This window comes from Schistocerca nitens, chromosome 4 (assembly GCF_023898315.1).
Source record: "Schistocerca nitens isolate TAMUIC-IGC-003100 chromosome 4, iqSchNite1.1, whole genome shotgun sequence".
Classification (NCBI taxonomy): domain Eukaryota; kingdom Metazoa; phylum Arthropoda; class Insecta; order Orthoptera; family Acrididae; genus Schistocerca; species Schistocerca nitens.
The window spans coordinates 616559385-616587269 of record NC_064617.1 but is presented as its reverse complement, the minus strand read 5'-3'; the positions used below and the strand labels follow the sequence as shown (position 1 = coordinate 616587269).

The 27885-nt window shown below is 42.1% G+C and overlaps 14 non-coding genes across 14 annotated transcripts; all 14 read right to left on the bottom strand.

Annotated features, from left to right (window-relative positions):
- Positions 1–2115: 2115 nt before the first annotated feature.
- LOC126254715 (U5 spliceosomal RNA) lies at positions 2116–2234 on the bottom strand. Its single transcript, XR_007546364.1, has one exon. It is a non-coding gene; the product is annotated as a U5 spliceosomal RNA (small nuclear RNA).
- A 953-nt stretch (positions 2235–3187) lies between these two features.
- LOC126254494 (small nucleolar RNA U3) lies at positions 3188–3394 on the bottom strand. Its single transcript, XR_007546173.1, has one exon. It is a non-coding gene; the product is annotated as a small nucleolar RNA U3 (small nucleolar RNA).
- A 2413-nt stretch (positions 3395–5807) lies between these two features.
- Positions 5808–5926, bottom strand: LOC126254778 (U5 spliceosomal RNA). Its single transcript, XR_007546418.1, has one exon. It is a non-coding gene; the product is annotated as a U5 spliceosomal RNA (small nuclear RNA).
- Positions 5927–6879: 953 nt separating this feature from the next.
- Positions 6880–7084, bottom strand: LOC126254367 (small nucleolar RNA U3). Its single transcript, XR_007546065.1, has one exon. It is a non-coding gene; the product is annotated as a small nucleolar RNA U3 (small nucleolar RNA).
- Positions 7085–9458: 2374 nt separating this feature from the next.
- On the bottom strand, positions 9459–9577 carry LOC126254766 (U5 spliceosomal RNA). The gene has a single exon (XR_007546407.1). It is a non-coding gene; the product is annotated as a U5 spliceosomal RNA (small nuclear RNA).
- A 953-nt stretch (positions 9578–10530) lies between these two features.
- On the bottom strand, positions 10531–10737 carry LOC126254493 (small nucleolar RNA U3). Its single transcript, XR_007546172.1, has one exon. It is a non-coding gene; the product is annotated as a small nucleolar RNA U3 (small nucleolar RNA).
- Positions 10738–13139: 2402 nt separating this feature from the next.
- On the bottom strand, positions 13140–13258 carry LOC126254713 (U5 spliceosomal RNA). The gene has a single exon (XR_007546363.1). It is a non-coding gene; the product is annotated as a U5 spliceosomal RNA (small nuclear RNA).
- Positions 13259–14211: 953 nt separating this feature from the next.
- Positions 14212–14418, bottom strand: LOC126254492 (small nucleolar RNA U3). The gene has a single exon (XR_007546171.1). It is a non-coding gene; the product is annotated as a small nucleolar RNA U3 (small nucleolar RNA).
- A 2432-nt stretch (positions 14419–16850) lies between these two features.
- Positions 16851–16969, bottom strand: LOC126254712 (U5 spliceosomal RNA). Its single transcript, XR_007546362.1, has one exon. It is a non-coding gene; the product is annotated as a U5 spliceosomal RNA (small nuclear RNA).
- Positions 16970–17922: 953 nt separating this feature from the next.
- Positions 17923–18129, bottom strand: LOC126254491 (small nucleolar RNA U3). Its single transcript, XR_007546170.1, has one exon. It is a non-coding gene; the product is annotated as a small nucleolar RNA U3 (small nucleolar RNA).
- Positions 18130–20524: 2395 nt separating this feature from the next.
- Positions 20525–20643, bottom strand: LOC126254711 (U5 spliceosomal RNA). The gene has a single exon (XR_007546361.1). It is a non-coding gene; the product is annotated as a U5 spliceosomal RNA (small nuclear RNA).
- Positions 20644–21596: 953 nt separating this feature from the next.
- Positions 21597–21803, bottom strand: LOC126254490 (small nucleolar RNA U3). Its single transcript, XR_007546169.1, has one exon. It is a non-coding gene; the product is annotated as a small nucleolar RNA U3 (small nucleolar RNA).
- Positions 21804–24204: 2401 nt separating this feature from the next.
- LOC126254710 (U5 spliceosomal RNA) lies at positions 24205–24323 on the bottom strand. The gene has a single exon (XR_007546359.1). It is a non-coding gene; the product is annotated as a U5 spliceosomal RNA (small nuclear RNA).
- A 953-nt stretch (positions 24324–25276) lies between these two features.
- On the bottom strand, positions 25277–25483 carry LOC126254488 (small nucleolar RNA U3). The gene has a single exon (XR_007546168.1). It is a non-coding gene; the product is annotated as a small nucleolar RNA U3 (small nucleolar RNA).
- Positions 25484–27885: the final 2402 nt, after the last annotated feature.

Below are 27885 nucleotides of genomic sequence, written 5' to 3'. Positions count from 1 at the left end.
GCCTGGGGCACATACAGTAGCTTTCTATGGCGCAAGCAGACATGCCAAATAGCCACTGAAAGAGAAACACACAAGAGGGCATTCATAGGACTCTTGTGCTTTCTTTAAAACCGCCTCTCTCTTCGAAAATTTTCGCACCGCACTAGCTTATTCACCTCACCCTAACAGTGCGAACTCTTGTCGATATTTGGCCACTTTCATGCATACTTCCTCTTTCGTTTCACTTTGCGTCTTACTTGATACCCGCCCAAGAGCTGCTGATATACAATACTCGCAATAAATGTGTTTCTCTCTGTACCTCTCGTCGCCTATCACGAGTATTGCTTCTCCTCACATGGCAATTATGAAAACACCCACAGCTAAACAAACACTTCCTTCAAGCGCCACGTCCATACTATCAATCATACACTACTAATTTCACAGCTACTTGCTCCACTAATACATTTCTTATGTCTACTGTTAAACAGATGAAGAATCAAAGTATACAACAAGTCCCTATGAACATCACTGTCAGGACATTTTACAGACCTACGCATACCATGCCAATCTTTATGCTTCAACTATGATGGCCCATGTGCTATGAATAAAGAAATTTCTCATAAAATAACAAATAATCTTACAACTATACAAATACTCCGACAAGCTCCTTACTAAAATGCTAGATGTTTAGCAATCCCCCCCATCATCTCAGAATAATCTCAAGCAGTGCTTTCATCCCATGAGCACTTCTTTGCAAACAAAACCACAAACTACTTTTTATACTAGCTTCCTTGTCACAGTGAACAGGGAACTAATGCTAGTGCCTCAGTTTACTAAAAAGCTTTTTTCGCTTGCAACATATAAACTACCAACTTGAACCTCTGGGATTTTCAAACACACACACACACACACAGAAAACTTAATTCCACAGAAATTTAGGAGTAACAGTGGTTACCTCACATTTTCATACATACTCAAATAGCTACTTCTGTGCACTTCACACAATGTTCTCATCGTGTTCCAACAGAGAACACACTAATCACTATGAATGGATTCTGGTAAAAGAGCATTAAAAAAACGAACAGCCTGATCAAAGTGATTATCTGCACATCCTCTGCCAATAACATGTCACTCTATACCCGAGGGAAACTAAAATGCAGGGAAAGGAGCTTTGTTGTGACCACTGTGTCGGTATTTCATCATTTACTGACCAAAGTCTTCTCAAGCCAAGTATGCACCAGCTCTGTGTATGGCTGGGTCAATCAAGAGCCCCTATCAATTTTACTTAAAAGACAAGCAGCATCAACAACTCACAGGAGGCACTGAACATTTTTACCATTATCTGCACCACCTTCCACTGATTTATTGAAGAAGAAACTGCAAAGTCTGGCCAATTTTGTACACAAGTAATCTTGAAAACATTGGAGTCAACAGCAGATACATAGTTTCCAAGACTGTAGCAAGGAACAACCCTTCAATTTCAAGATTTATCTCTCACTGAGACACATCATACCCAAACTACACCTAGCAGGAAATTGCTACTCAATTCATTTCTAGCTATCTATGTCATATTCAACAACTGTCTCTTTCTCACCTAAATCTTCTACAAAACTGAGTACACTGTTATGAACAAAGAACCAATGCCACATTATGGCAACAAGCCAGTGCCACTAATATCCACTCTATTGAAAACAATTGAAATACTCATCCTGCCCAACTAACCACCATCTTCAGCCCAAATCTCACTCACATCATACCTACAAATCACAAACTTCTGCGGTAAAAATTATTTTGGCTTTCAAAACAAAATCTACTTATCACATACCAGTATTTATTACAAAGACAATCATTCATCATTCACTTCCAAATATCAGCTTATATGCTGTTGTGCAACTGCAGTGCAAGTAAACATTCTCAAATCATCTACAACTGAGGTACGGAAAGGGTTCACCAAGAGTTTGCAGGACAATAAATAGCTCTGCCCCCCTCTACCCCCCCCCCCTCTCTCTCTCTCTACACAATCGTCTAACACACTGCACGCCATTTCAGGTCAAACGTGATCCGCTAATCCACGCCCTTCATTCTCACAACACAATCTACCTCTTGCTACTCACATTACGTTTTACTTGTGATTGTGGCTCAGCAATAGCCGAGCACTACAAAAAATACCTTCTAGACTCATTTAATGTTCCCCTCCACGGAAATCTTTAGTAAAAGGCGAAAGATTTATTCGGTTTGAAGGGAAACCAGAGTGCCGATCAACGCCCTCACTTCAATACTTATGGCTGCTTCTCTATTACTTCTCCGCGAGAACGCCGAAAATTCTTGCCGTCTTGTCTACTTCTCTACCGTCAACAGACTTCCAGTGTCATGCAAGCACACACCCCAAACTAACTGTCAACGCTGAAATAAGTGTCTGCCAACTGTCGTCGCTATTACTCTTTAGATAACTATTTTCATCATTTCTGTCACCATTCAAGCTGCTTCATTACCTCACCTGCCGACAGATGGCAGCACGCATAATTCCTGTCGGCGACCCACCGTCCGACATACAACGTCCGACACACAACTGCCCGCACTGCTCTGCATCTAACACTAATCTCTCTCCTCCCCACCACACTCGTTCACTCAAAAAACTGACAACTAGATAGTTCTTTGTACGCAAAACTAGGCCACATCACACGCAACGTGTATGTAGATGTATGGTGCAAGGGAAATATCCCCCTGCTCCCACACAACTAATTAATACTAGTTGACAACAGAAATAAAATTTCTCTCGATAGTATTTGAACCAGTCTTATTCATTTGCGAATTTCATGCATTCCTTCTTGCAGATAACACTGCCTTGCAAATCACTCAATTCATGTTTGCTAGCCAAACGTGCTCCTCCTAAATGTTTCGTACATCATGCATTAGTGGTGATTATCGAGACTGTGTTGTGTGTCAGCTTTTTATGGTCATCAATTGCACTCTTCTTGTGTTGCTCACTCATTCTTGTAACTCAAAAGTACGTCGTTGTCATCCAAGCCTAGCACTTGGAGCAGGCCAAATCAAATGGCTCGTCCCCGTGCCACTCGAGAAACTTCCACGAGGCTTTCATGACATGTCGCAATCGAAGTCTTTCCACAACCTGTAGCGACATTTCTGCAACGACGCGGGTCCCGATACCAACAGTATGACTTATGCTTCTAATCTATATAATAAAACCACCACTCGGAAAGCGCTATTCCCTTCCCACATCCCTCAGAATGTGGTGAACGATCATCGATTACAACCAAGATGCGATGAATCTTGATCGCAAGCCTCACGCTCAGGGAGAGTGCTACCACTCATCATCGTGGTTACGTCTACTCCAGCGTTGAACTAGAGAGAGTTGAAGACATACTACAGAAATGATCCTGTGAAGTATGATCTTGCTTGCAAGCTATCACCGCTCGCTACTTATGCCACGAGACCGTCAACACGCCCTACGAGAATACGACACATTCTTCACATTTCGCGATTTACTTATCGAAGAATTTCTTAAGCTCAGACATTCTGCAAAGAACCTACTTCTACCCTTACTTGGCCGCAATGATCTCACTCGGCTATTTTTGTGCGCTACCAGTGCTTCTTGCGTTCCGAAATGAGAGACCATTGCCTCAGGCGAGACTGTATGTAAACACCGCTTGCACCTCCGGCCGCTAGATGGGGGCCTGGGGCACATACAGTAGCTTTCTATGGCGCAAGCAGACATGCCAAATAGCCACTGAAAGAGAAACACACAAGAGGGCATTCATAGGACTCTTGTGCTTTCTTTAAAACCGCCTCTCTCTTCGAAAATTTTCGCACCGCACTAGCTTATTCACCTCACCCTAACAGTGCGAACTCTTGTCGATATTTGGCCACTTTCATGCATACTTCCTCTTTCGTTTCACTTTGCGTCTTACTTGATACCCGCCCAAGAGCTGCTGATATACAATACTCGCAATAAATGTGTTTCTCTCTGTACCTCTCGTCGCCTATCACGAGTATTGCTTCTCCTCACATGGCAATTATGAAAACACCCACAGCTAAACAAACACTTCCTTCAAGCGCCACGTCCATACTATCAATCATACACTACTAATTTCACAGCTACTTGCTCCACTAATACATTTCTTATGTCTACTGTTAAACAGATGAAGAATCAAAGTATACAACAAGTCCCTATGAACATCACTGTCAGGACATTTTACAGACCTACGCATACCATGCCAATCTTTATGCTTCAACTATGATGGCCCATGTGCTATGAATAAAGAAATTTCTCATAAAATAACAAATAATCTTACAACCATACAAATACTCCGACAAGCTCCTTACTAAAATGCTAGATGTTTAGCAATCCCCCCCATTATCTCAGAATAATCTCAAGCAGTGCTTTCATCCCATGATCACTTCTTTGCAAACAAAACCACAAACTACTTTTTATACTAGCTTCCTTGTCACAGTGAACAGGGAACTAATGCTAGTGCCTCAGTTTACTAAAAAGCTTTTTTCGCTTGCAACATATAAACTACCAACTTGAACCTCTGGGATTTTCAAACACACACACACACACACACACACACACACACACACACAGAAAACTTAATTCCACAGAAATTTAGGAGTAACAGTGGTTACCTCACATTTTCATACATACTCAAATAGCTACTTCTGTGCACTTCACACAATGTTCTCATCGTGTTCCAACAGAGAACACACTAATCACTATGAATGGATTCTGGTAAAAGAGCATTAAAAAAACGAACAGCCTGATCAAAGTGATTATCTGCACATCCTCTGCCAATAACATGTCACTCTATACCCGAGGGAAACTAAAATGCAGGGAAAGGAGCTTTGTTGTGACCACTGTGTCGGTATTTCATCATTTACTGACCAAAGTCTTCTCAAGCCAAGTATGCACCAGCTCTGTGTATGGCTGGGTCAATCAAGAGCCCCTATCAATTTTACTTAAAAGACAAGCAGCATCAACAACTCACAGGAGGCACTGAACATTTTTACCATTATCTGCACCACCTTCCACTGATTTATTGAAGAAGAAACTGCAAAGTCTGGCCAATTTTGTACACAAGTAATCTTGAAAACATTGGAGTCAACAGCAGATACATAGTTTCCAAGACTGTAGCAAGGAACAACCCTTCAATTTCAAGATTTATCTCTCACTGAGACACATCATACCCAAACTACACCTAGCAGGAAATTGCTACTCAATTCATTTCTAGCTATCTATGTCATATTCAACAACTGTCTCTTTCTCACCTAAATCTTCTACAAAACTGAGTACACTGTTATGAACAAAGAACCAATGCCACATTATGGCAACAAGCCAGTGCCACTAATATCCACTCTATTGAAAACAATTGAAATACTCATCCTGCCCAACTAACCACCATCTTCAGCCCAAATCTCACTCACATCATACCTACAAATCACAAACTTCTGCGGTAAAAATTATTTTGGCTTTCAAAACAAAATCTACTTATCACATACCAGTATTTATTACAAAGACAATCATTCATCATTCACTTCCAAATATCAGCTTATATGCTGTTGTGCAACTGCAGTGCAAGTAAACATTCTCAAATCATCTACAACTGAGGTACGGAAAGGGTTCACCAAGAGTTTGCAGGACAATAAATAGCTCTGCCCCCCTCTACCCCCCCCCCCTCTCTCTCTCTCTACACAATCGTCTAACACACTGCACGCCATTTCAGGTCAAACGTGATCCGCTAATCCACGCCCTTCATTCTCACAACACAATCTACCTCTTGCTACTCACATTACGTTTTACTTGTGATTGTGGCTCAGCAATAGCCGAGCACTACAAAAAATACCTTCTAGACTCATTTAATGTTCCCCTCCACGGAAATCTTTAGTAAAAGGCGAAAGATTTATTCGGTTCGAAGGGAAACCAGAGTGCCGATCAACGCCCTCACTTCAATACTTATGGCTGCTTCTCTATTACTTCTCCGCGAGAACGCCGAAAATTCTTGCCGTCTTGTCTACTTCTCTACCGTCAACAGACTTCCAGTGTCATGCAAGCACACACCCCAAACTAACTGTCAACGCTGAAATAAGTGTCTGCCAACTGTCGTCGCTATTACTCTTTAGATAACTATTTTCATCATTTCTGTCACCATTCAAGCTGCTTCATTACCTCACCTGCCGACAGATGGCAGCACGCATAATTCCTGTCGGCGACCCACCGTCCGACATACAACGTCCGACACACAACTGCCCGCACTGCTCTGCATCTAACACTAATCTCTCTCCTCCCCACCACACTCGTTCACTCAAAAAACTGACAACTAGATAGTTCTTTGTACGCAAAACTAGGCCACATCACACGCAACGTGTATGTAGATGTATGGTGCAAGGGAAATATCCCCCTGCTCCCACACAACTAATTAATACTAGTTGACAACAGAAATAAAATTTCTGTCGATAGTATTTGAACCAGTCTTATTCATTTGCGAATTTCATGCATTCCTTCTTGCAGATAACACTGCCTTGCAAATCACTCAATTCATGTTTGCTAGCCAAACGTGCTCCTCCTAAATGTTTCGTACATCATGCATTAGTGGTGATTATCGAGACTGTGTTGTGTGTCAGCTTTTTATGGTCATCAATTGCACTCTTCTTGTGTTGCTCACTCATTCTTGTAACTCAAAAGTACGTCGTTGTCATCCAAGCCTAGCACTTGGAGCAGGCCAAATCAAATGGCTCGTCCCCGTGCCACTCGAGAAACTTCCACGAGGCTTTCATGACATGTCGCAATCGAAGGCTTTCCACAACCTGTAGCGACATTTCTGCAACGACGCGGGTCCCGATACCAACAGTATGACTTATGCTTCTAATCTATATAATAAAACCACCACTCGGAAAGCGCTATTCCCTTCCCACATCCCTCAGAATGTGGTGAACGATCATCGATTACAACCAAGATGCGATGAATCTTGATCGCAAGCCTCACGCTCAGGGAGAGTGCTACCACTCATCATCGTGGTTACGTCTACTCCAGCGTTGAACTAGAGAGTTGAAGACATACTACAGAAATGATCCTGTGAAGTATAATCTTGCTTGCAAGCTATCACCGCTCGCTACTTATGCCACGAGACCGTCAACACGCCCTACGAGAATACGACACATTCTTCACATTTCGCGATTTACTTATCGAAGAATTTCTTAAGCTCAGACATTCTGCAAAGAACCTACTTCTACCCTTACTTGGCCGCAATGATCTCACTCGGCTATTTTTGTGCGCTACCAGTGCTTCTTGCGTTCCGAAATGAGAGACCATTGCCTCAGGCGAGACTGTATGTAAACACCGCTTGCACCTCCGGCCGCTAGATGGGGGCCTGGGGCACATACAGTAGCTTTCTATGGCGCAAGCAGACATGCCAAATAGCCACTGAAAGAGAAACACACAAGAGGGCATTCATAGGACTCTTGTGCTTTCTTTAAAACCGCCTCTCTCTTCGAAAATTTTCGCACCGCACTAGCTTATTCACCTCACCCTAACAGTGCGAACTCTTGTCGATATTTGGCCACTTTCATGCATACTTCCTCTTTCGTTTCACTTTGCGTCTTACTTGATACCCGCCCAAGAGCTGCTGATATACAATACTCGCAATAAATGTGTTTCTCTCTGTACCTCTCGTCGCCTATCACGAGTATTGCTTCTCCTCACATGGCAATTATGAAAACACCCACAGCTAAACAAACACTTCCTTCAAGCGCCACGTCCATACTATCAATCATACACTACTAATTTCACAGCTACTTGCTCCACTAATACATTTCTTATGTCTACTGTTAAACAGATGAAGAATCAAAGTATACAACAAGTCCCTATGAACATCACTGTCAGGACATTTTACAGACCTACGCATACCATGCCAATCTTTATGCTTCAACTATGATGGCCCATGTGCTATGAATAAAGAAATTTCTCATAAAATAACAAATAATCTTACAACTATACAAATACTCCGACAAGCTCCTTACTAAAATGCTAGATGTTTAGCAATCCCCCCCATCATCTCAGAATAATCTCAAGCAGTGCTTTCATCCCATGATCACTTCTTTGCAAACAAAACCACAAACTACTTTTTATACTAGCTTCCTTGTCACAGTGAACAGGGAACTAATGCTAGTGCCTCAGTTTACTAAAAAGCTTTTTTCGCTTGCAACATATAAACTACCAACTTGAACCTCTGGGATTTTCAAACACACACACACACAGAAAACTTAATTCCACAGAAATTTAGGAGTAACAGTGGTTACCTCACATTTTCATACATACTCAAATAGCTACTTCTGTGCACTTCACACAATGTTCTCATCGTGTTCCAACAGAGAACACACTAATCACTATGAATGGATTCTGGTAAAAGAGCATTAAAAAAACGAACAGCCTGATCAAAGTGATTATCTGCACATCCTCTGCCAATAACATGTCACTCTATACCCGAGGGAAACTAAAATGCAGGGAAAGGAGCTTTGTTGTGACCACTGTGTCGGTATTTCATCATTTACTGACCAAAGTCTTCTCAAGCCAAGTATGCACCAGCTCTGTGTATGGCTGGGTCAATCAAGAGCCCCTTTCAATTTTACTTAAAAGACAAGCAGCATCAACAACTCACAGGAGGCACTGAACATTTTTACCATTATCTGCACCACCTTCCACTGATTTATTGAAGAAGAAACTGCAAAGTCTGGCCAATTTTGTACACAAGTAATCTTGAAAACATTGGAGTCAACAACAGATACATAGTTTCCAAGACTGTAGCAAGGAACAACCCTTCAATTTCAAGATTTATCTCTCACTGAGACACATCATACCCAAACTACACCTAGCAGGAAATTGCTACTCAATTCATTTCTAGCTATCTATGTCATATTCAACAACTGTCTCTTTCTCACCTAAATCTTCTACAAAACTGAGTACACTGTTATGAACAAAGAACCAATGCCACATTATGGCAACAAGCCAGTGCCACTAATATCCACTCTATTGAAAACAATTGAAATACTCATCCTGCCCAACTAACCACCATCTTCAGCCCAAATCTCACTCACATCATACCTACAAATCACAAACTTCTGCGGTAAAAATTATTTTGGCTTTCAAAACAAAATCTACTTATCACATACCAGTATTTATTACAAAGACAATCATTCATCATTCACTTCCAAATATCAGCTTATATGCTGTTGTGCAACTGCAGTGCAAGTAAACATTCTCAAATCATCTACAACTGAGGTACGGAAAGGGTTCACCAAGAGTTTGCAGGACAATAAATAGCTCTGTCCCCCTCTCTCTCTCTCTACACAATCGTCTAACACACTGCACGCCATTTCAGGCCAAACGTGATCCGCTAATCCACGCCCTTCATTCTCACAACACAATCTACCTCTTGCTACTCACATTACGTTTTACTTGTGATTGTGGCTCAGCAATAGCCGAGCACTACAAAAAATACCGTCTAGACTCATTTAATGTTCCCCTCCACGGAAATCTTTAGTAAAAGGCGAAAGATTTATTCGGTTTGAAGGGAAACCAGAGTGCCGATCAACGCCCTCACTTCAATACTTATGGCTGCTTCTCTATTACTTCTCCGCGAGAACGCCGAAAATTCTTGCCGTCTTGTCTACTTCTCTACCGTCAACAGACTTCCAGTGTCATGCAAGCACACACCCCAAACTAACTGTCAACGCTGAAATAAGTGTCTGCCAACTGTCGTCGCTATTACTCTTTAGATAACTATTTTCATCATTTCTGTCACCATTCAAGCTGCTTCATTACCTCACCTGCCGACAGATGGCAGCACGCATAATTCCTGTCGGCGACCCACCGTCCGACATACAACGTCCGACACACAACTGCCCGCACTGCTCTGCATCTAACACTAATCTCTCTCCTCCCCACCACACTCGTTCACTCAAAAAACTGACAACTAGATAGTTCTTTGTACGCAAAACTAGGCCACATCACACGCAACGTGTATGTAGATGTATGGTGCAAGGGAAATATCCCCCTGCTCCCACACAACTAATTAATACTAGTTGACAACAGAAATAAAATTTCTGTCGATAGTATTTGAACCAGTCTTATTCATTTGCGAATTTCATGCATTCCTTCTTGCAGATAACACTGCCTTGCAAATCACTCAATTCATGTTTGCTAGCCAAACGTGCTCCTCCTAAATGTTTCGTACATCATGCATTAGTGGTGATTATCGAGACTGTGTTGTGTGTCAGCTTTTTATGGTCATCAATTGCACTCTTCTTGTGTTGCTCACTCATTCTTGTAACTCAAAAGTACGTCGTTGTCATCCAAGCCTAGCACTTGGAGCAGGCCAAATCAAATGGCTCGTCCCCGTGCCACTCGAGAAACTTCCACGAGGCTTTCATGACATGTCGCAATCGAAGTCTTTCCACAACCTGTAGCGACATTTCTGCAACGACGCGGGTCCCGATACCAACAGTATGACTTATGCTTCTAATCTATATAATAAAACCACCACTCGGAAAGCGCTATTCCCTTCCCACATCCCTCAGAATGTGGTGAACGATCATCGATTACAACCAAGATGCGATGAATCTTGATCGCAAGCCTCACGCTCAGGGAGAGTGCTACCACTCATCATCGTGGTTACGTCTACTCCAGCGTTGAACTAGAGAGAGTTGAAGACATACTACAGAAATGATCCTGTGAAGTATGATCTTGCTTGCAAGCTATCACCGCTCGCTACTTATGCCACGAGACCGTCAACACGCCCTACGAGAATACGACACATTCTTCACATTTCGCGATTTACTTATCGAAGAATTTCTTAAGCTCAGACATTCTGCAAAGAACCTACTTCTACCCTTACTTGGCCGCAATGATCTCACTCGGCTATTTTTGTGCGCTACCAGTGCTTCTTGCGTTCCGAAATGAGAGACCATTGCCTCAGGCGAGACTGTATGTAAACACCGCTTGCACCTCCGGCCGCTAGATGGGGGCCTGGGGCACATACAGTAGCTTTCTATGGCGCAAGCAGACATGCCAAATAGCCACTGAAAGAGAAACACACAAGAGGGCATTCATAGGACTCTTGTGCTTTCTTTAAAACCGCCTCTCTCTTCGAAAATTTTCGCACCGCACTAGCTTATTCACCTCACCCTAACAGTGCGAACTCTTGTCGATATTTGGCCACTTTCATGCATACTTCCTCTTTCGTTTCACTTTGCGTCTTACTTGATACCCGCCCAAGAGCTGCTGATATACAATACTCGCAATAAATGTGTTTCTCTCTGTACCTCTCGTCGCCTATCACGAGTATTGCTTCTCCTCACATGGCAATTATGAAAACACCCACAGCTAAACAAACACTTCCTTCAAGCGCCACGTCCATACTATCAATCATACACTACTAATTTCACAGCTACTTGCTCCACTAATACATTTCTTATGTCTACTGTTAAACAGATGAAGAATCAAAGTATACAACAAGTCCCTATGAACATCACTGTCAGGACATTTTACAGACCTACGCATACCATGCCAATCTTTATGCTTCAACTATGATGGCCCATGTGCTATGAATAAAGAAATTTCTCATAAAATAACAAATAATCTTACAACTATACAAATACTCCGACAAGCTCCTTACTAAAATGCTAGATGTTTAGCAATCCCCCCCATCATCTCAGAATGATCTCAAGCAGTGCTTTCATCCCATGAGCACTTCTTTGCAAACAAAACCACAAACTACTTTTTATACTAGCTTCCTTGTCACAGTGAACAGGGAACTAATGCTAGTGCCTCAGTTTACTAAAAAGCTTTTTTCGCTTGCAACATATAAACTACCAACTTGAACCTCAGGGATTTTCAAACACACACACACACACAGAAAACTTAATTCCACAGAAATTTAGGAGTAACAGTGGTTACCTCACATTTTCATACATACTCAAATAGCTACTTCTGTGCACTTCACACAATGTTCTCATCGTGTTCCAACAGAGAACACACTAATCACTATGAATGGATTCTGGTAAAAGAGCATTAAAAAAACGAACAGCCTGATCAAAGTGATTATCTGCACATCCTCTGCCAATAACATGTCACTCTATACCCGAGGGAAACTAAAATGCAGGGAAAGGAGCTTTGTTGTGACCACTGTGTCGGTATTTCATCATTTACTGACCAAAGTCTTCTCAAGCCAAGTATGCACCAGCTCTGTGTATGGCTGGGTCAATCAAGAGCCCCTTTCAATTTTACTTAAAAGACAAGCAGCATCAACAACTCACAGGAGGCACTGAACATTTTTACCATTATCTGCACCACCTTCCACTGATTTATTGAAGAAGAAACTGCAAAGTCTGGCCAATTTTGTACACAAGTAATCTTGAAAACATTGGAGTCAACAACAGATACATAGTTTCCAAGACTGTAGCAAGGAACAACCCTTCAATTTCAAGATTTATCTCTCACTGAGACACATCATACCCAAACTACACCTAGCAGGAAATTGCTACTCAATTCATTTCTAGCTATCTATGTCATATTCAACAACTGTCTCTTTCTCACCTAAATCTTCTACAAAACTGAGTACACTGTTATGAACAAAGAACCAATGCCACATTATGGCAACAAGCCAGTGCCACTAATATCCACTCTATTGAAAACAATTGAAATACTCATCCTGCCCAACTAACCACCATCTTCAGCCCAAATCTCACTCACATCATACCTACAAATCACAAACTTCTGCGGTAAAAATTATTTTGGCTTTCAAAACAAAATCTACTTATCACATACCAGTATTTATTACAAAGACAATCATTCATCATTCACTTCCAAATATCAGCTTATATGCTGTTGTGCAACTGCAGTGCAAGTAAACATTCTCAAATCATCTACAACTGAGGTACGGAAAGGGTTCACCAAGAGTTTGCAGGACAATAAATAGCTCTGTCCCCCTCTACCCCCCCCTCTCTCTCTCTCTCTCTCTCTCTCTCTACACAATCGTCTAACACACTGCACGCCATTTCAGGTCAAACGTGATCCGCTAATCCACGCCCTTCATTCTCACAACACAATCTACCTCTTGCTACTCACATTACGTTTTACTTGTGATTGTGGCTCAGCAATAGCCGAGCACTACAAAAAATACCTTCTAGACTCATTTAATGTTCCCCTCCACGGAAATCTTTAGTAAAAGGCGAAAGATTTATTCGGTTTGAAGGGAAACCAGAGTGCCGATCAACGCCCTCACTTCAATACTTATGGCTGCTTCTCTATTACTTCTCCGCGAGAACGCCGAAAATTCTTGCCGTCTTGTCTACTTCTCTACCGTCAACAGACTTCCAGTGTCATGCAAGCACACACCCCAAACTAACTGTCAACGCTGAAATAAGTGTCTGCCAACTGTCGTCGCTATTACTCTTTAGATAACTATTTTCATCATTTCTGTCACCATTCAAGCTGCTTCATTACCTCACCTGCCGACAGATGGCAGCACGCATAATTCCTGTCGGCGACCCACCGTCCGACATACAACGTCCGACACACAACTGCCCGCACTGCTCTGCATCTAACACTAATCTCTCTCCTCCCCACCACACTCGTTCACTCAAAAAACTGACAACTAGATAGTTCTTTGTACGCAAAACTAGGCCACATCACACGCAACGTGTATGTAGATGTATGGTGCAAGGGAAATATCCCCCTGCTCCCACACAACTAATTAATACTAGTTGACAACAGAAATAAAATTTCTGTCGATAGTATTTGAACCAGTCTTATTCATTTGCGAATTTCATGCATTCCTTCTTGCAGATAACACTGCCTTGCAAATCACTCAATTCATGTTTGCTAGCCAAACGTGCTCCTCCTAAATGTTTCGTACATCATGCATTAGTGGTGATTATCGAGACTGTGTTGTGTGTCAGCTTTTTATGGTCATCAATTGCACTCTTCTTGTGTTGCTCACTCATTCTTGTAACTCAAAAGTACGTCGTTGTCATCCAAGCCTAGCACTTGGAGCAGGCCAAATCAAATGGCTCGTCCCCGTGCCACTCGAGAAACTTCCACGAGGCTTTCATGACATGTCGCAATCGAAGTCTTTCCACAACCTGTAGCGACATTTCTGCAACGACGCGGGTCCCGATACCAACAGTATGACTTATGCTTCTAATCTATATAATAAAACCACCACTCGGAAAGCGCTATTCCCTTCCCACATCCCTCAGAATGTGGTGAACGATCATCGATTACAACCAAGATGCGATGAATCTTGATCGCAAGCCTCACGCTCAGGGAGAGTGCTACCACTCATCATCGTGGTTACGTCTACTCCAGCGTTGAACTAGAGAGAGTTGAAGACATACTACAGAAATGATCCTGTGAAGTATGATCTTGCTTGCAAGCTATCACCGCTCGCTACTTATGCCACGAGACCGTCAACACGCCCTACGAGAATACGACACATTCTTCACATTTCGCGATTTACTTATCGAAGAATTTCTTAAGCTCAGACATTCTGCAAAGAACCTACTTCTACCCTTACTTGGCCGCAATGATCTCACTCGGCTATTTTTGTGCGCTACCAGTGCTTCTTGCGTTCCGAAATGAGAGACCATTGCCTCAGGCGAGACTGTATGTAAACACCGCTTGCACCTCCGGCCGCTAGATGGGGGCCTGGGGCACATACAGTAGCTTTCTATGGCGCAAGCAGACATGCCAAATAGCCACTGAAAGAGAAACACACAAGAGGGCATTCATAGGACTCTTGTGCTTTCTTTAAAACCGCCTCTCTCTTCGAAAATTTTCGCACCGCACTAGCTTATTCACCTCACCCTAACAGTGCGAACTCTTGTCGATATTTGGCCACTTTCATGCATACTTCCTCTTTCGTTTCACTTTGCGTCTTACTTGATACCCGCCCAAGAGCTGCTGATATACAATACTCGCAATAAATGTGTTTCTCTCTGTACCTCTCGTCGCCTATCACGAGTATTGCTTCTCCTCACATGGCAATTATGAAAACACCCACAGCTAAACAAACACTTCCTTCAAGCGCCACGTCCATACTATCAATCATACACTACTAATTTCACAGCTACTTGCTCCACTAATACATTTCTTATGTCTACTGTTAAACAGATGAAGAATCAAAGTATACAACAAGTCCCTATGAACATCACTGTCAGGACATTTTACAGACCTACGCATACCATGCCAATCTTTATGCTTCAACTATGATGGCCCATGTGCTATGAATAAAGAAATTTCTCATAAAATAACAAATAATCTTACAACTATACAAATACTCCGACAAGCTCCTTACTAAAATGCTAGATGTTTAGCAATCCCCCCCATCATCTCAGAATAATCTCAAGCAGTGCTTTCATCCCATGAGCACTTCTTTGCAAACAAAACCACAAACTACTTTTTATACTAGCTTCCTTGTCACAGTGAACAGGGAACTAATGCTAGTGCCTCAGTTTACTAAAAAGCTTTTTTCGCTTGCAACATATAAACTACCAACTTGAACCTCTGGGAATTTCAAACACACACACACACACACACACACACACACACACACAGAAAACTTAATTCCACAGAAATTTAGGAGTAACAGTGGTTACCTCACATTTTCATACATACTCAAATAGCTACTTCTGTGCACTTCACACAATGTTCTCATCGTGTTCCAACAGAGAACACACTAATCACTATGAATGGATTCTGGTAAAAGAGCATTAAAAAAAACGAACAGCCTGATCAAAGTGATTATCTGCACATCCTCTGCCAATAACATGTCACTCTATACCCGAGGGAAACTAAAATGCAGGGAAAGGAGCTTTGTTGTGACCACTGTGTCGGTATTTCATCATTTACTGACCAAAGTCTTCTCAAGCCAAGTATGCACCAGCTCTGTGTATGGCTGGGTCAATCAAGAGCCCCTTTCAATTTTACTTAAAAGACAAGCAGCATCAACAACTCACAGGAGGCACTTAACATTTTTACCATTATCTGCACCACCTTCCACTGATTTATTGAAGAAGAAACTGCAAAGTCTGGCCAATTTTGTACACAAGTAATCTTGAAAACATTGGAGTCAACAACAGATACATAGTTTCCAAGACTGTAGCAAGGAACAACCCTTCAATTTCAAGATTTATCTCTCACTGAGACACATCATACCCAAACTACACCTAGCAGGAAATTGCTACTCAATTCATTTCTAGCTATCTATGTCATATTCAACAACTGTCTCTTTCTCACCTAAATCTTCTACAAAACTGAGTACACTGTTATGAACAAAGAACCAATGCCTCATTATGGCAACAAGCCAGTGCCACTAATATCCACTCTATTGAAAACAATTGAAATACTCATCCTGCCCAACTAACCACCATCTTCAGCCCAAATCTCACTCACATCATACCTACAAATCACAAACTTCTGCGGTAAAAATTATTTTGGCTTTCAAAACAAAATCTACTTATCACATACCAGTATTTATTACAAAGACAATCATTCATCATTCACTTCCAAATATCAGCTTATATGCTGTTGTGCAACTGCAGTGCAAGTAAACATTCTCAAATCATCTACAACTGAGGTACGGAAAGGGTTCACCAAGAGTTTGCAGGACAATAAATAGCTCTGCCCCCCTCTACCCCCCCCCTCTCTCTCTCTCTCTCTCTCTCTCTCTCTCTCTCTACACAATCGTCTAACACACTGCACGCCATTTCAGGTCAAACGTGATCCGCTAATCCACGCCCTTCATTCTCACAACACAATCTACCTCTTGCTACTCACATTACGTTTTACTTGTGATTGTGGCTCAGCAATAGCCGAGCACTACAAAAAATACCTTCTAGACTCATTTAATGTTCCCCTCCACGGAAATCTTTAGTAAAAGGCGAAAGATTTATTCGGTTTGAAGGGAAACCAGAGTGCCGATCAACGCCCTCACTTCAATACTTATGGCTGCTTCTCTATTACTTCTCCGCGAGAACGCCGAAAATTCTTGCCGTCTTGTCTACTTCTCTACCGTCAACAGACTTCCAGTGTCATGCAAGCACACACCCCAAACTAACTGTCAACGCTGAAATAAGTGTCTGCCAACTGTCGTCGCTATTACTCTTTAGATAACTATTTTCATCATTTCTGTCACCATTCAAGCTGCTTCATTACCTCACCTGCCGACAGATGGCAGCACGCATAATTCCTGTCGGCGACCCACCGTCCGACATACAACGTCCGACACACAACTGCCCGCACTGCTCTGCATCTAACACTAATCTCTCTCCTCCCCACCACACTCGTTCACTCAAAAAACTGACAACTAGATAGTTCTTTGTACGCAAAACTAGGCCACATCACACGCAACGTGTATGTAGATGTATGGTGCAAGGGAAATATCCCCCTGCTCCCACACAACTAATTAATACTAGTTGACAACAGAAATAAAATTTCTCTCGATAGTATTTGAACCAGTCTTATTCATTTGCGAATTTCATGCATTCCTTCTTGCAGATAACACTGCCTTGCAAATCACTCAATTCATGTTTGCTAGCCAAACGTGCTCCTCCTAAATGTTTCGTACATCATGCATTAGTGGTGATTATCGAGACTGTGTTGTGTGTCAGCTTTTTATGGTCATCAATTGCACTCTTCTTGTGTTGCTCACTCATTCTTGTAACTCAAAAGTACGTCGTTGTCATCCAAGCCTAGCACTTGGAGCAGGCCAAATCAAATGGCTCGTCCCCGTGCCACTCGAGAAACTTCCACGAGGCTTTCATGACATGTCGCAATCGAAGTCTTTCCACAACCTGTAGCGACATTTCTGCAACGACGCGGGTCCCGATACCAACAGTATGACTTATGCTTCTAATCTATATAATAAAACCACCACTCGGAAAGCGCTATTCCCTTCCCACATCCCTCAGAATGTGGTGAACGATCATCGATTACAACCAAGATGCGATGAATCTTGATCGCAAGCCTCACGCTCAGGGAGAGTGCTACCACTCATCATCGTGGTTACGTCTACTCCAGCGTTGAACTAGAGAGAGTTGAAGACATACTACAGAAATGATCCTGTGAAGTATGATCTTGCTTGCAAGCTATCACCGCTCGCTACTTATGCCACGAGACCGTCAACACGCCCTACGAGAATACGACACATTCTTCACATTTCGCGATTTACTTATCGGAGAATTTCTTAAGCTCAGACATTCTGCAAAGAACCTACTTCTACCCTTACTTGGCCGCAATGATCTCACTCGGCTATTTTTGTGCGCTACCAGTGCTTCTTGCGTTCCGAAATGAGAGACCATTGCCTCAGGCGAGACTGTATGTAAACACCGCTTGCACCTCCGGCCGCTAGATGGGGGCCTGGGGCACATACAGTAGCTTTCTATGGCGCAAGCAGACATGCCAAATAGCCACTGAAAGAGAAACACACAAGAGGGCATTCATAGGACTCTTGTGCTTTCTTTAAAACCGCCTCTCTCTTCGAAAATTTTCGCACCGCACTAGCTTATTCACCTCACCCTAACAGTGCGAACTCTTGTTGATATTTGGCCACTTTCATGCATACTTCCTATTTCGTTTCACTTTGCGTCTTACTTGATACCCGCCCAAGAGCTGCTGATATACAATACTCGCAATAAATGTGTTTCTCTCTGTACCTCTCGTCGCCTATCACGAGTATTGCTTCTCCTCACATGGCAATTATGAAAACACCCACAGCTAAACAAACACTTCCTTCAAGCGCCACGTCCATACTATCAATCATACACTACTAATTTCACAGCTACTTGCTCCACTAATACATTTCTTATGTCTACTGTTAAACAGATGAAGAATCAAAGTATACAACAAGTCCCTATGAACATCACTGTCAGGACATTTTACAGACCTACGCATACCATGCCAATCTTTATGCTTCAACTATGATGGCCCATGTGCTATGAATAAAGAAATTTCTCATAAAATAACAAATAATCTTACAACTATACAAATACTCCGACAAGCTCCTTACTAAAATGCTAGATGTTTAGCAATCCCCCCCATCATCTCAGAATAATCTCAAGCAGTGCTTTCATCCGATGAGCACTTCTTTGCAAACAAAACCACAAACTACTTTTTATACTAGCTTCCTTGTCACAGTGAACAGGGAACTAATGCTAGTGCCTCAGTTTACTAAAAAGCTTTTTTCGCTTGCAACATATAAACTACCAACTTGAACCTCTGGGATTTTCAAACACACACACACACACAGAAAACTTAATTCCACAGAAATTTAGGAGTAACAGTGGTTACCTCACATTTTCATACATACTCAAATAGCTACTTCTGTGCACTTCACACAATGTTCTCATCGTGTTCCAACAGAGAACACACTAATCACTATGAATGGATTCTGGTAAAAGAGCATTAAAAAAACGAACAGCCTGATCAAAGTGATTATCTGCACATCCTCTGCCAATAACATGTCACTCTATACCCGAGGGAAACTAAAATGCAGGGAAAGGAGCTTTGTTGTGACCACTGTGTCGGTATTTCATCATTTACTGACCAAAGTCTTCTCAAGCCAAGTATGCACCAGCTCTGTGTATGGCTGGGTCAATCAAGAGCCCCTTTCAATTTTACTTAAAAGACAAGCAGCATCAACAACTCACAGGAGGCACTGAACATTTTTACCATTATCTGCACCACCTTCCACTGATTTATTGAAGAAGAAACTGCAAAGTCTGGCCAATTTTGTACACAAGTAATCTTGAAAACATTGGAGTCAACAACAGATACATAGTTTCCAAGACTGTAGCAAGGAACAACCCTTCAATTTCAAGATTTATCTCTCACTGAGACACATCATACCCAAACTACACCTAGCAGGAAATTGCTACTCAATTCATTTCTAGCTATCTATGTCATATTCAACAACTGTCTCTTTCTCACCTAAATCTTCTACAAAACTGAGTACACTGTTATGAACAAAGAACCAATCCCACATTATGGCAACAAGCCAGTGCCACTAATATCCACTCTATTGAAAACAATTGAAATACTCATCCTGCCCAACTAACCACCATCTTCAGCCCAAATCTCACTCACATCATACCTACAAATCACAAACTTCTGCGGTAAAAATTATTTTGGCTTTCAAAACAAAATCTACTTATCACATACCAGTATTTATTACAAAGACAATCATTCATCATTCACTTCCAAATATCAGCTTATATGCTGTTGTGCAACTGCAGTGCAAGTAAACATTCTCAAATCATCTACAACTGAGGTACGGAAAGGGTTCACCAAGAGTTTGCAGGACAATAAATAGCTCTGTCCCCCTCTACCCCCCCCCCCTCTCTCTCTCTCTCTCTACACAATCGTCTAACACACTGCACGCCATTTCAGGTCAAACGTGATCCGCTAATCCACGCCCTTCATTCTCACAACACAATCTACCTCTTGCTACTCACATTACGTTTTACTTGTGATTGTGGCTCAGCAATAGCCGAGCACTACAAAAAATACCTTCTAGACTCATTTAATGTTCCCCTCCACGGAAATCTTTAGTAAAAGGCGAAAGATTTATTCGGTTTGAAGGGAAACCAGAGTGCCGATCAACGCCCTCACTTCAATACTTATGGCTGCTTCTCTATTACTTCTCCGCGAGAACGCCGAAAATTCTTGCCGTCTTGTCTACTTCTCTACCGTCAACAGACTTCCAGTGTCATGCAAGCACACACCCCAAACTAACTGTCAACGCTGAAATAAGTGTCTGCCAACTGTCGTCGCTATTACTCTTTAGATAACTATTTTCATCATTTCTGTCACCATTCAAGCTGCTTCATTACCTCACCTGCCGACAGATGGCAGCACGCATAATTCCTGTCGGCGACCCACCGTCCGACATACAACGTCCGACACACAACTGCCCGCACTGCTCTGCATCTAACACTAATCTCTCTCCTCCCCACCACACTCGTTCACTCAAAAAACTGACAACTAGATAGTTCTTTGTACGCAAAACTAGGCCACATCACACGCAACGTGTATGTAGATGTATGGTGCAAGGGAAATATCCCCCTGCTCCCACACAACTAATTAATACTAGTTGACAACAGAAATAAAATTTCTCTCGATAGTATTTGAACCAGTCTTATTCATTTGCGAATTTCATGCATTCCTTCTTGCAGATAACACTGCCTTGCAAATCACTCAATTCATGTTTGCTAGCCAAACGTGCTCCTCCTAAATGTTTCGTACATCATGCATTAGTGGTGATTATCGAGACTGTGTTGTGTGTCAGCTTTTTATGGTCATCAATTGCATTCTTCTTGTGTTGCTCACTCATTCTTGTAACTCAAAAGTGCGTCGTTGTCATCCAAGCCTAGCACTTGGAGCAGGCCAAATCAAATGGCTCGTCCCCGTGCCACTCGAGAAACTTCCACGAGGCTTTCATGACATGTCGCAATCGAAGTCTTTCCACAACCTGTAGCGACATTTCTGCAACGACGCGGGTCCCGATACCAACAGTATGACTTATGCTTCTAATCTATATAATAAAACCACCACTCGGAAAGCGCTATTCCCTTCCCACATCCCTCAGAATGTGGTGAACGATCATCGATTACAACCAAGATGCGATGAATCTTGATCGCAAGCCTCACGCTCAGGGAGAGTGCTACCACTCATCATCGTGGTTACGTCTACTCCAGCGTTGAACTAGAGAGAGTTGAAGACATACTACAGAAATGATCCTGTGAAGTATGATCTTGCTTGCAAGCTATCACCGCTCGCTACTTATGCCACGAGACCGTCAACACGCCCTACGAGAATACGACACATTCTTCACATTTCGCGATTTACTTATCGAAGAATTTCTTAAGCTCAGACATTCTGCAAAGAACCTACTTCTACCCTTACTTGGCCGCAATGATCTCACTCGGCTATTTTTGTGCGCTACCAGTGCTTCTTGCGTTCCGAAATGAGAGACCATTGCCTCAGGCGAGACTGTATGTAAACACCGCTTGCACCTCCGGCCGCTAGATGGGGGCCTGGGGCACATACAGTAGCTTTCTATGGCGCAAGCAGACATGCCAAATAGCCACTGAAAGAGAAACACACAAGAGGGCATTCATAGGACTCTTGTGCTTTCTTTAAAACCGCCTCTCTCTTCGAAAATTTTCGCACCGCACTAGCTTATTCACCTCACCCTAACAGTGCGAACTCTTGTCGATATTTGGCCACTTTCATGCATACTTCCTCTTTCGTTTCACTTTGCGTCTTACTTGATACCCGCCCAAGAGCTGCTGATATACAATACTCGCAATAAATGTGTTTCTCTCTGTACCTCTCGTCGCCTATCACGAGTATTGCTTCTCCTCACATGGCAATTATGAAAACACCCACAGCTAAACAAACACTTCCTTCAAGCGCCACGTCCATACTATCAATCATACACTACTAATTTCACAGCTACTTGCTCCACTAATACATTTCTTATGTCTACTGTTAAACAGATGAAGAATCAAAGTATACAACAAGTCCCTATGAACATCACTGTCAGGACATTTTACAGACCTACGCATACCATGCCAATCTTTATGCTTCAACTATGATGGCCCATGTGCTATGAATAAAGAAATTTCTCATAAAATAACAAATAATCTTACAACTATACAAATACTCCGACAAGCTCCTTACTAAAATGCTAGATGTTTAGCAATCCCCCCCATCATCTCAGAATAATCTCAAGCAGTGCTTTCATCCCATGATCACTTCTTTGCAAACAAAACCACAAACTACTTTTTATACTAGCTTCCTTGTCACAGTGAACAGGGAACTAATGCTAGTGCCTCAGTTTACTAAAAAGCTTTTTTCGCTTGCAACATATAAACTACCAACTTGAACCTCTGGGATTTTCAAACACACACACACACACACAGAAAACTTAATTCCACAGAAATTTAGGAGTAACAGTGGTTACCTCACATTTTCATACATACTCAAATAGCTACTTCTGTGCACTTCACACAATGTTCTCATCGTGTTCCAACAGAGAACACACTAATCACTATGAATGGATTCTGGTAAAAGAGCATTAAAAAAACGAACAGCCTGATCAAAGTGATTATCTGCACATCCTCTGCCAATAACATGTCACTCTATACCCGAGGGAAACTAAAATGCAGGGAAAGGAGCTTTGTTGTGACCACTGTGTCGGTATTTCATCATTTACTGACCAAAGTCTTCTCAAGCCAAGTATGCACCAGCTCTGTGTATGGCTGGGTCAATCAAGAGCCCCTATCAATTTTACTTAAAAGACAAGCAGCATCAACAACTCACAGGAGGCACTGAACATTTTTACCATTATCTGCACCACCTTCCACTGATTTATTGAAGAAGAAACTGCAAAGTCTGGCCAATTTTGTACACAAGTAATCTTGAAAACATTGGAGTCAACAGCAGATACATAGTTTCCAAGACTGTAGCAAGGAACAACCCTTCAATTTCAAGATTTATCTCTCACTGAGACACATCATACCCAAACTACACCTAGCAGGAAATTGCTACTCAATTCATTTCTAGCTATCTATGTCATATTCAACAACTGTCTCTTTCTCACCTAAATCTTCTACAAAACTGAGTACACTGTTATGAACAAAGAACCAATGCCACATTATGGCAACAAGCCAGTGCCACTAATATCCACTCTATTGAAAACAATTGAAATACTCATCCTGCCCAACTAACCACCATCTTCAGCCCAAATCTCACTCACATCATACCTACAAATCACAAACTTCTGCGGTAAAAATTATTTTGGCTTTCAAAACAAAATCTACTTATCACATACCAGTATTTATTACAAAGACAATCATTCATCATTCACTTCCAAATATCAGCTTATATGCTGTTGTGCAACTGCAGTGCAAGTAAACATTCTCAAATCATCTACAACTGAGGTACGGAAAGGGTTCACCAAGAGTTTGCAGGACAATAAATAGCTCTGTCCCCCTCTACCCCCCCCCCCTCTCTCTCTCTCTCTCTCTCTACACAATCGTCTAACACACTGCACGCCATTTCAGGTCAAACGTGATCCGCTAATCCACGCCCTTCATTCTCACAACACAATCTACCTCTTGCTACTCACATTACGTTTTACTTGTGATTGTGGCTCAGCAATAGCCGAGCACTACAAAAAATACCTTCTAGACTCATTTAATGTTCCCCTCCACGGAAATCTTTAGTAAAAGGCGAAAGATTTATTCGGTTTGAAGGGAAACCAGAGTGCCGATCAACGCCCTCACTTCAATACTTATGGCTGCTTCTCTATTACTTCTCCGCGAGAACGCCGAAAATTCTTGCCGTCTTGTCTACTTCTCTACCGTCAACAGACTTCCAGTGTCATGCAAGCACACACCCCAAACTAACTGTCAACGCTGAAATAAGTGTCTGCCAACTGTCGTCGCTATTACTCTTTAGATAACTATTTTCATCATTTCTGTCACCATTCAAGCTGCTTCATTACCTCACCTGCCGACAGATGGCAGCACGCATAATTCCTGTCGGCGACCCACCGTCCGACATACAACGTCCGACACACAACTGCCCGCACTGCTCTGCATCTAACACTAATCTCTCTCCTCCCCACCACACTCGTTCACTCAAAAAACTGACAACTAGATAGTTCTTTGTACGCAAAACTAGGCCACATCACACGCAACGTGTATGTAGATGTATGGTGCAAGGGAAATATCCCCCTGCTCCCACACAACTAATTAATACTAGTTGACAACAGAAATAAAATTTCTCTCGATAGTATTTGAACCAGTCTTATTCATTTGCGAATTTCATGCATTCCTTCTTGCAGATAACACTGCCTTGCAAATCACTCAATTCATGTTTGCTAGCCAAACGTGCTCCTCCTAAATGTTTCGTACATCATGCATTAGTGGTGATTATCGAGACTGTGTTGTGTGTCAGCTTTTTATGGTCATCAATTGCACTCTTCTTGTGTTGCTCACTCATTCTTGTAACTCAAAAGTACGTCGTTGTCATCCAAGCCTAGCACTTGGAGCAGGCCAAATCAAATGGCTCGTCCCCGTGCCACTCGAGAAACTTCCACGAGGCTTTCATGACATGTCGCAATCGAAGTCTTTCCACAACCTGTAGCGACATTTCTGCAACGACGCGGGTCCCGATACCAACAGTATGACTTATGCTTCTAATCTATATAATAAAACCACCACTCGGAAAGCGCTATTCCCTTCCCACATCCCTCAGAATGTGGTGAACGATCATCGATTACAACCAAGATGCGATGAATCTTGATCGCAAGCCTCACGCTCAGGGAGAGTGCTACCACTCATCATCGTGGTTACGTCTACTCCAGCGTTGAACTAGAGAGAGTTGAAGACATACTACAGAAATGATCCTGTGAAGTATGATCTTGCTTGCAAGCTATCACCGCTCGCTACTTATGCCACGAGACCGTCAACACGCCCTACGAGAATACGACACATTCTTCACATTTCGCGATTTACTTATCGAAGAATTTCTTAAGCTCAGACATTCTGCAAAGAACCTACTTCTACCCTTACTTGGCCGCAATGATCTCACTCGGCTATTTTTGTGCGCTACTAGTGCTTCTTGCGTTCCGAAATGAGAGACCATTGCCTCAGGCGAGACTGTATGTAAACACCGCTTGCACCTCCGGCCGCTAGATGGGGGCCTGGGGCACATACAGTAGCTTTCTATGGCGCAAGCAGACATGCCAAATAGCCACTGAAAGAGAAACACACAAGAGGGCATTCATAGGACTCTTGTGCTTTCTTTAAAACCGCCTCTCTCTTCGAAAATTTTCGCACCGCACTAGCTTATTCACCTCACCCTAACAGTGCGAACTCTTGTCGATATTTGGCCACTTTCATGCATACTTCCTCTTTCGTTTCACTTTGCGTCTTACTTGATACCCGCCCAAGAGCTGCTGATATACAATACTCGCAATAAATGTGTTTCTCTCTGTACCTCTCGTCGCCTATCACGAGTATTGCTTCTCCTCACATGGCAATTATGAAAACACCCACAGCTAAACAAACACTTCCTTCAAGCGCCACGTCCATACTATCAATCATACACTACTAATTTCACAGCTACTTGCTCCACTAATACATTTCTTATGTCTACTGTTAAACAGATGAAGAATCAAAGTATACAACAAGTCCCTATGAACATCACTGTCAGGACATTTTACAGACCTACGCATACCATGCCAATCTTTATGCTTCAACTATGATGGCCCATGTGCTATGAATAAAGAAATTTCTCATAAAATAACAAATAATCTTACAACTATACAAATACTCCGACAAGCTCCTTACTAAAATGCTAGATGTTTAGCAATCCCCCCCATCATCTCAGAATAATCTCAAGCAGTGCTTTCATCCCATGATCACTTCTTTGCAAACAAAACCACAAACTACTTTTTATACTAGCTTCCTTGTCACAGTGAACAGGGAACTAATGCTAGTGCCTCAGTTTACTAAAAAGCTTTTTTCGCTTGCAACATATAAACTACCAACTTGAACCTCTGGGATTTTCAAACACACACACACACACACAGAAAACTTAATTCCACAGAAATTTAGGAGTAACAGTGGTTACCTCACATTTTCATACATACTCAAATAGCTACTTCTGTGCACTTCACACAATGTTCTCATCGTGTTCCAACAGAGAACACACTAATCACTATGAATGGATTCTGGTAAAAGAGCATTAAAAAAACGAACAGCCTGATCAAAGTGATTATCTGCACATCCTCTGCCAATAACATGTCACTCTATACCCGAGGGAAACTAAAATGCAGGGAAAGGAGCTTTGTTGTGACCACTGTGTCGGTATTTCATCATTTACTGACCAAAGTCTTCTCAAGCCAAGTATGCACCAGCTCTGTGTATGGCTGGGTCAATCAAGAGCCCCTATCAATTTTACTTAAAAGACAAGCAGCATCAACAACTCACAGGAGGCACTGAACATTTTTACCATTATCTGCACCACCTTCCACTGATTTATTGAAGAAGAAACTGCAAAGTCTGGCCAATTTTGTACACAAGTAATCTTGAAAACATTGGAGTCAACAGCAGATACATAGTTTCCAAGACTGTAGCAAGGAACAACCCTTCAATTTCAAGATTTATCTCTCACTGAGACACATCATACCCAAACTACACCTAGCAGGAAATTGCTACTCAATTCATTTCTAGCTATCTATGTCATATTCAACAACTGTCTCTTTCTCACCTAAATCTTCTACAAAACTGAGTACACTGTTATGAACAAAGAACCAATGCCACATTATGGCAACAAGCCAGTGCCACTAATATCCACTCTATTGAAAACAATTGAAATACTCATCCTGCCCAACTAACCACCATCTTCAGCCCAAATCTCACTCACATCATACCTACAAATCACAAACTTCTGCGGTAAAAATTATTTTGGCTTTCAAAACAAAATCTACTTATCACATACCAGTATTTATTACAAAGACAATCATTCATCATTCACTTCCAAATATCAGCTTATATGCTGTTGTGCAACTGCAGTGCAAGTAAACATTCTCAAATCATCTACAACTGAGGTACGGAAAGGGTTCACCAAGAGTTTGCAGGACAATAAATAGCTCTGTCCCCCTCTACCCCCCCCCCCCTCTCTCTCTCTCTCTCTCTCTACACAATCGTCTAACACACTGCACGCCATTTCAGGTCAAACGTGATCCGCTAATCCACGCCCTTCATTCTCACAACACAATCTACCTCTTGCTACTCACATTACGTTTTACTTGTGATTGT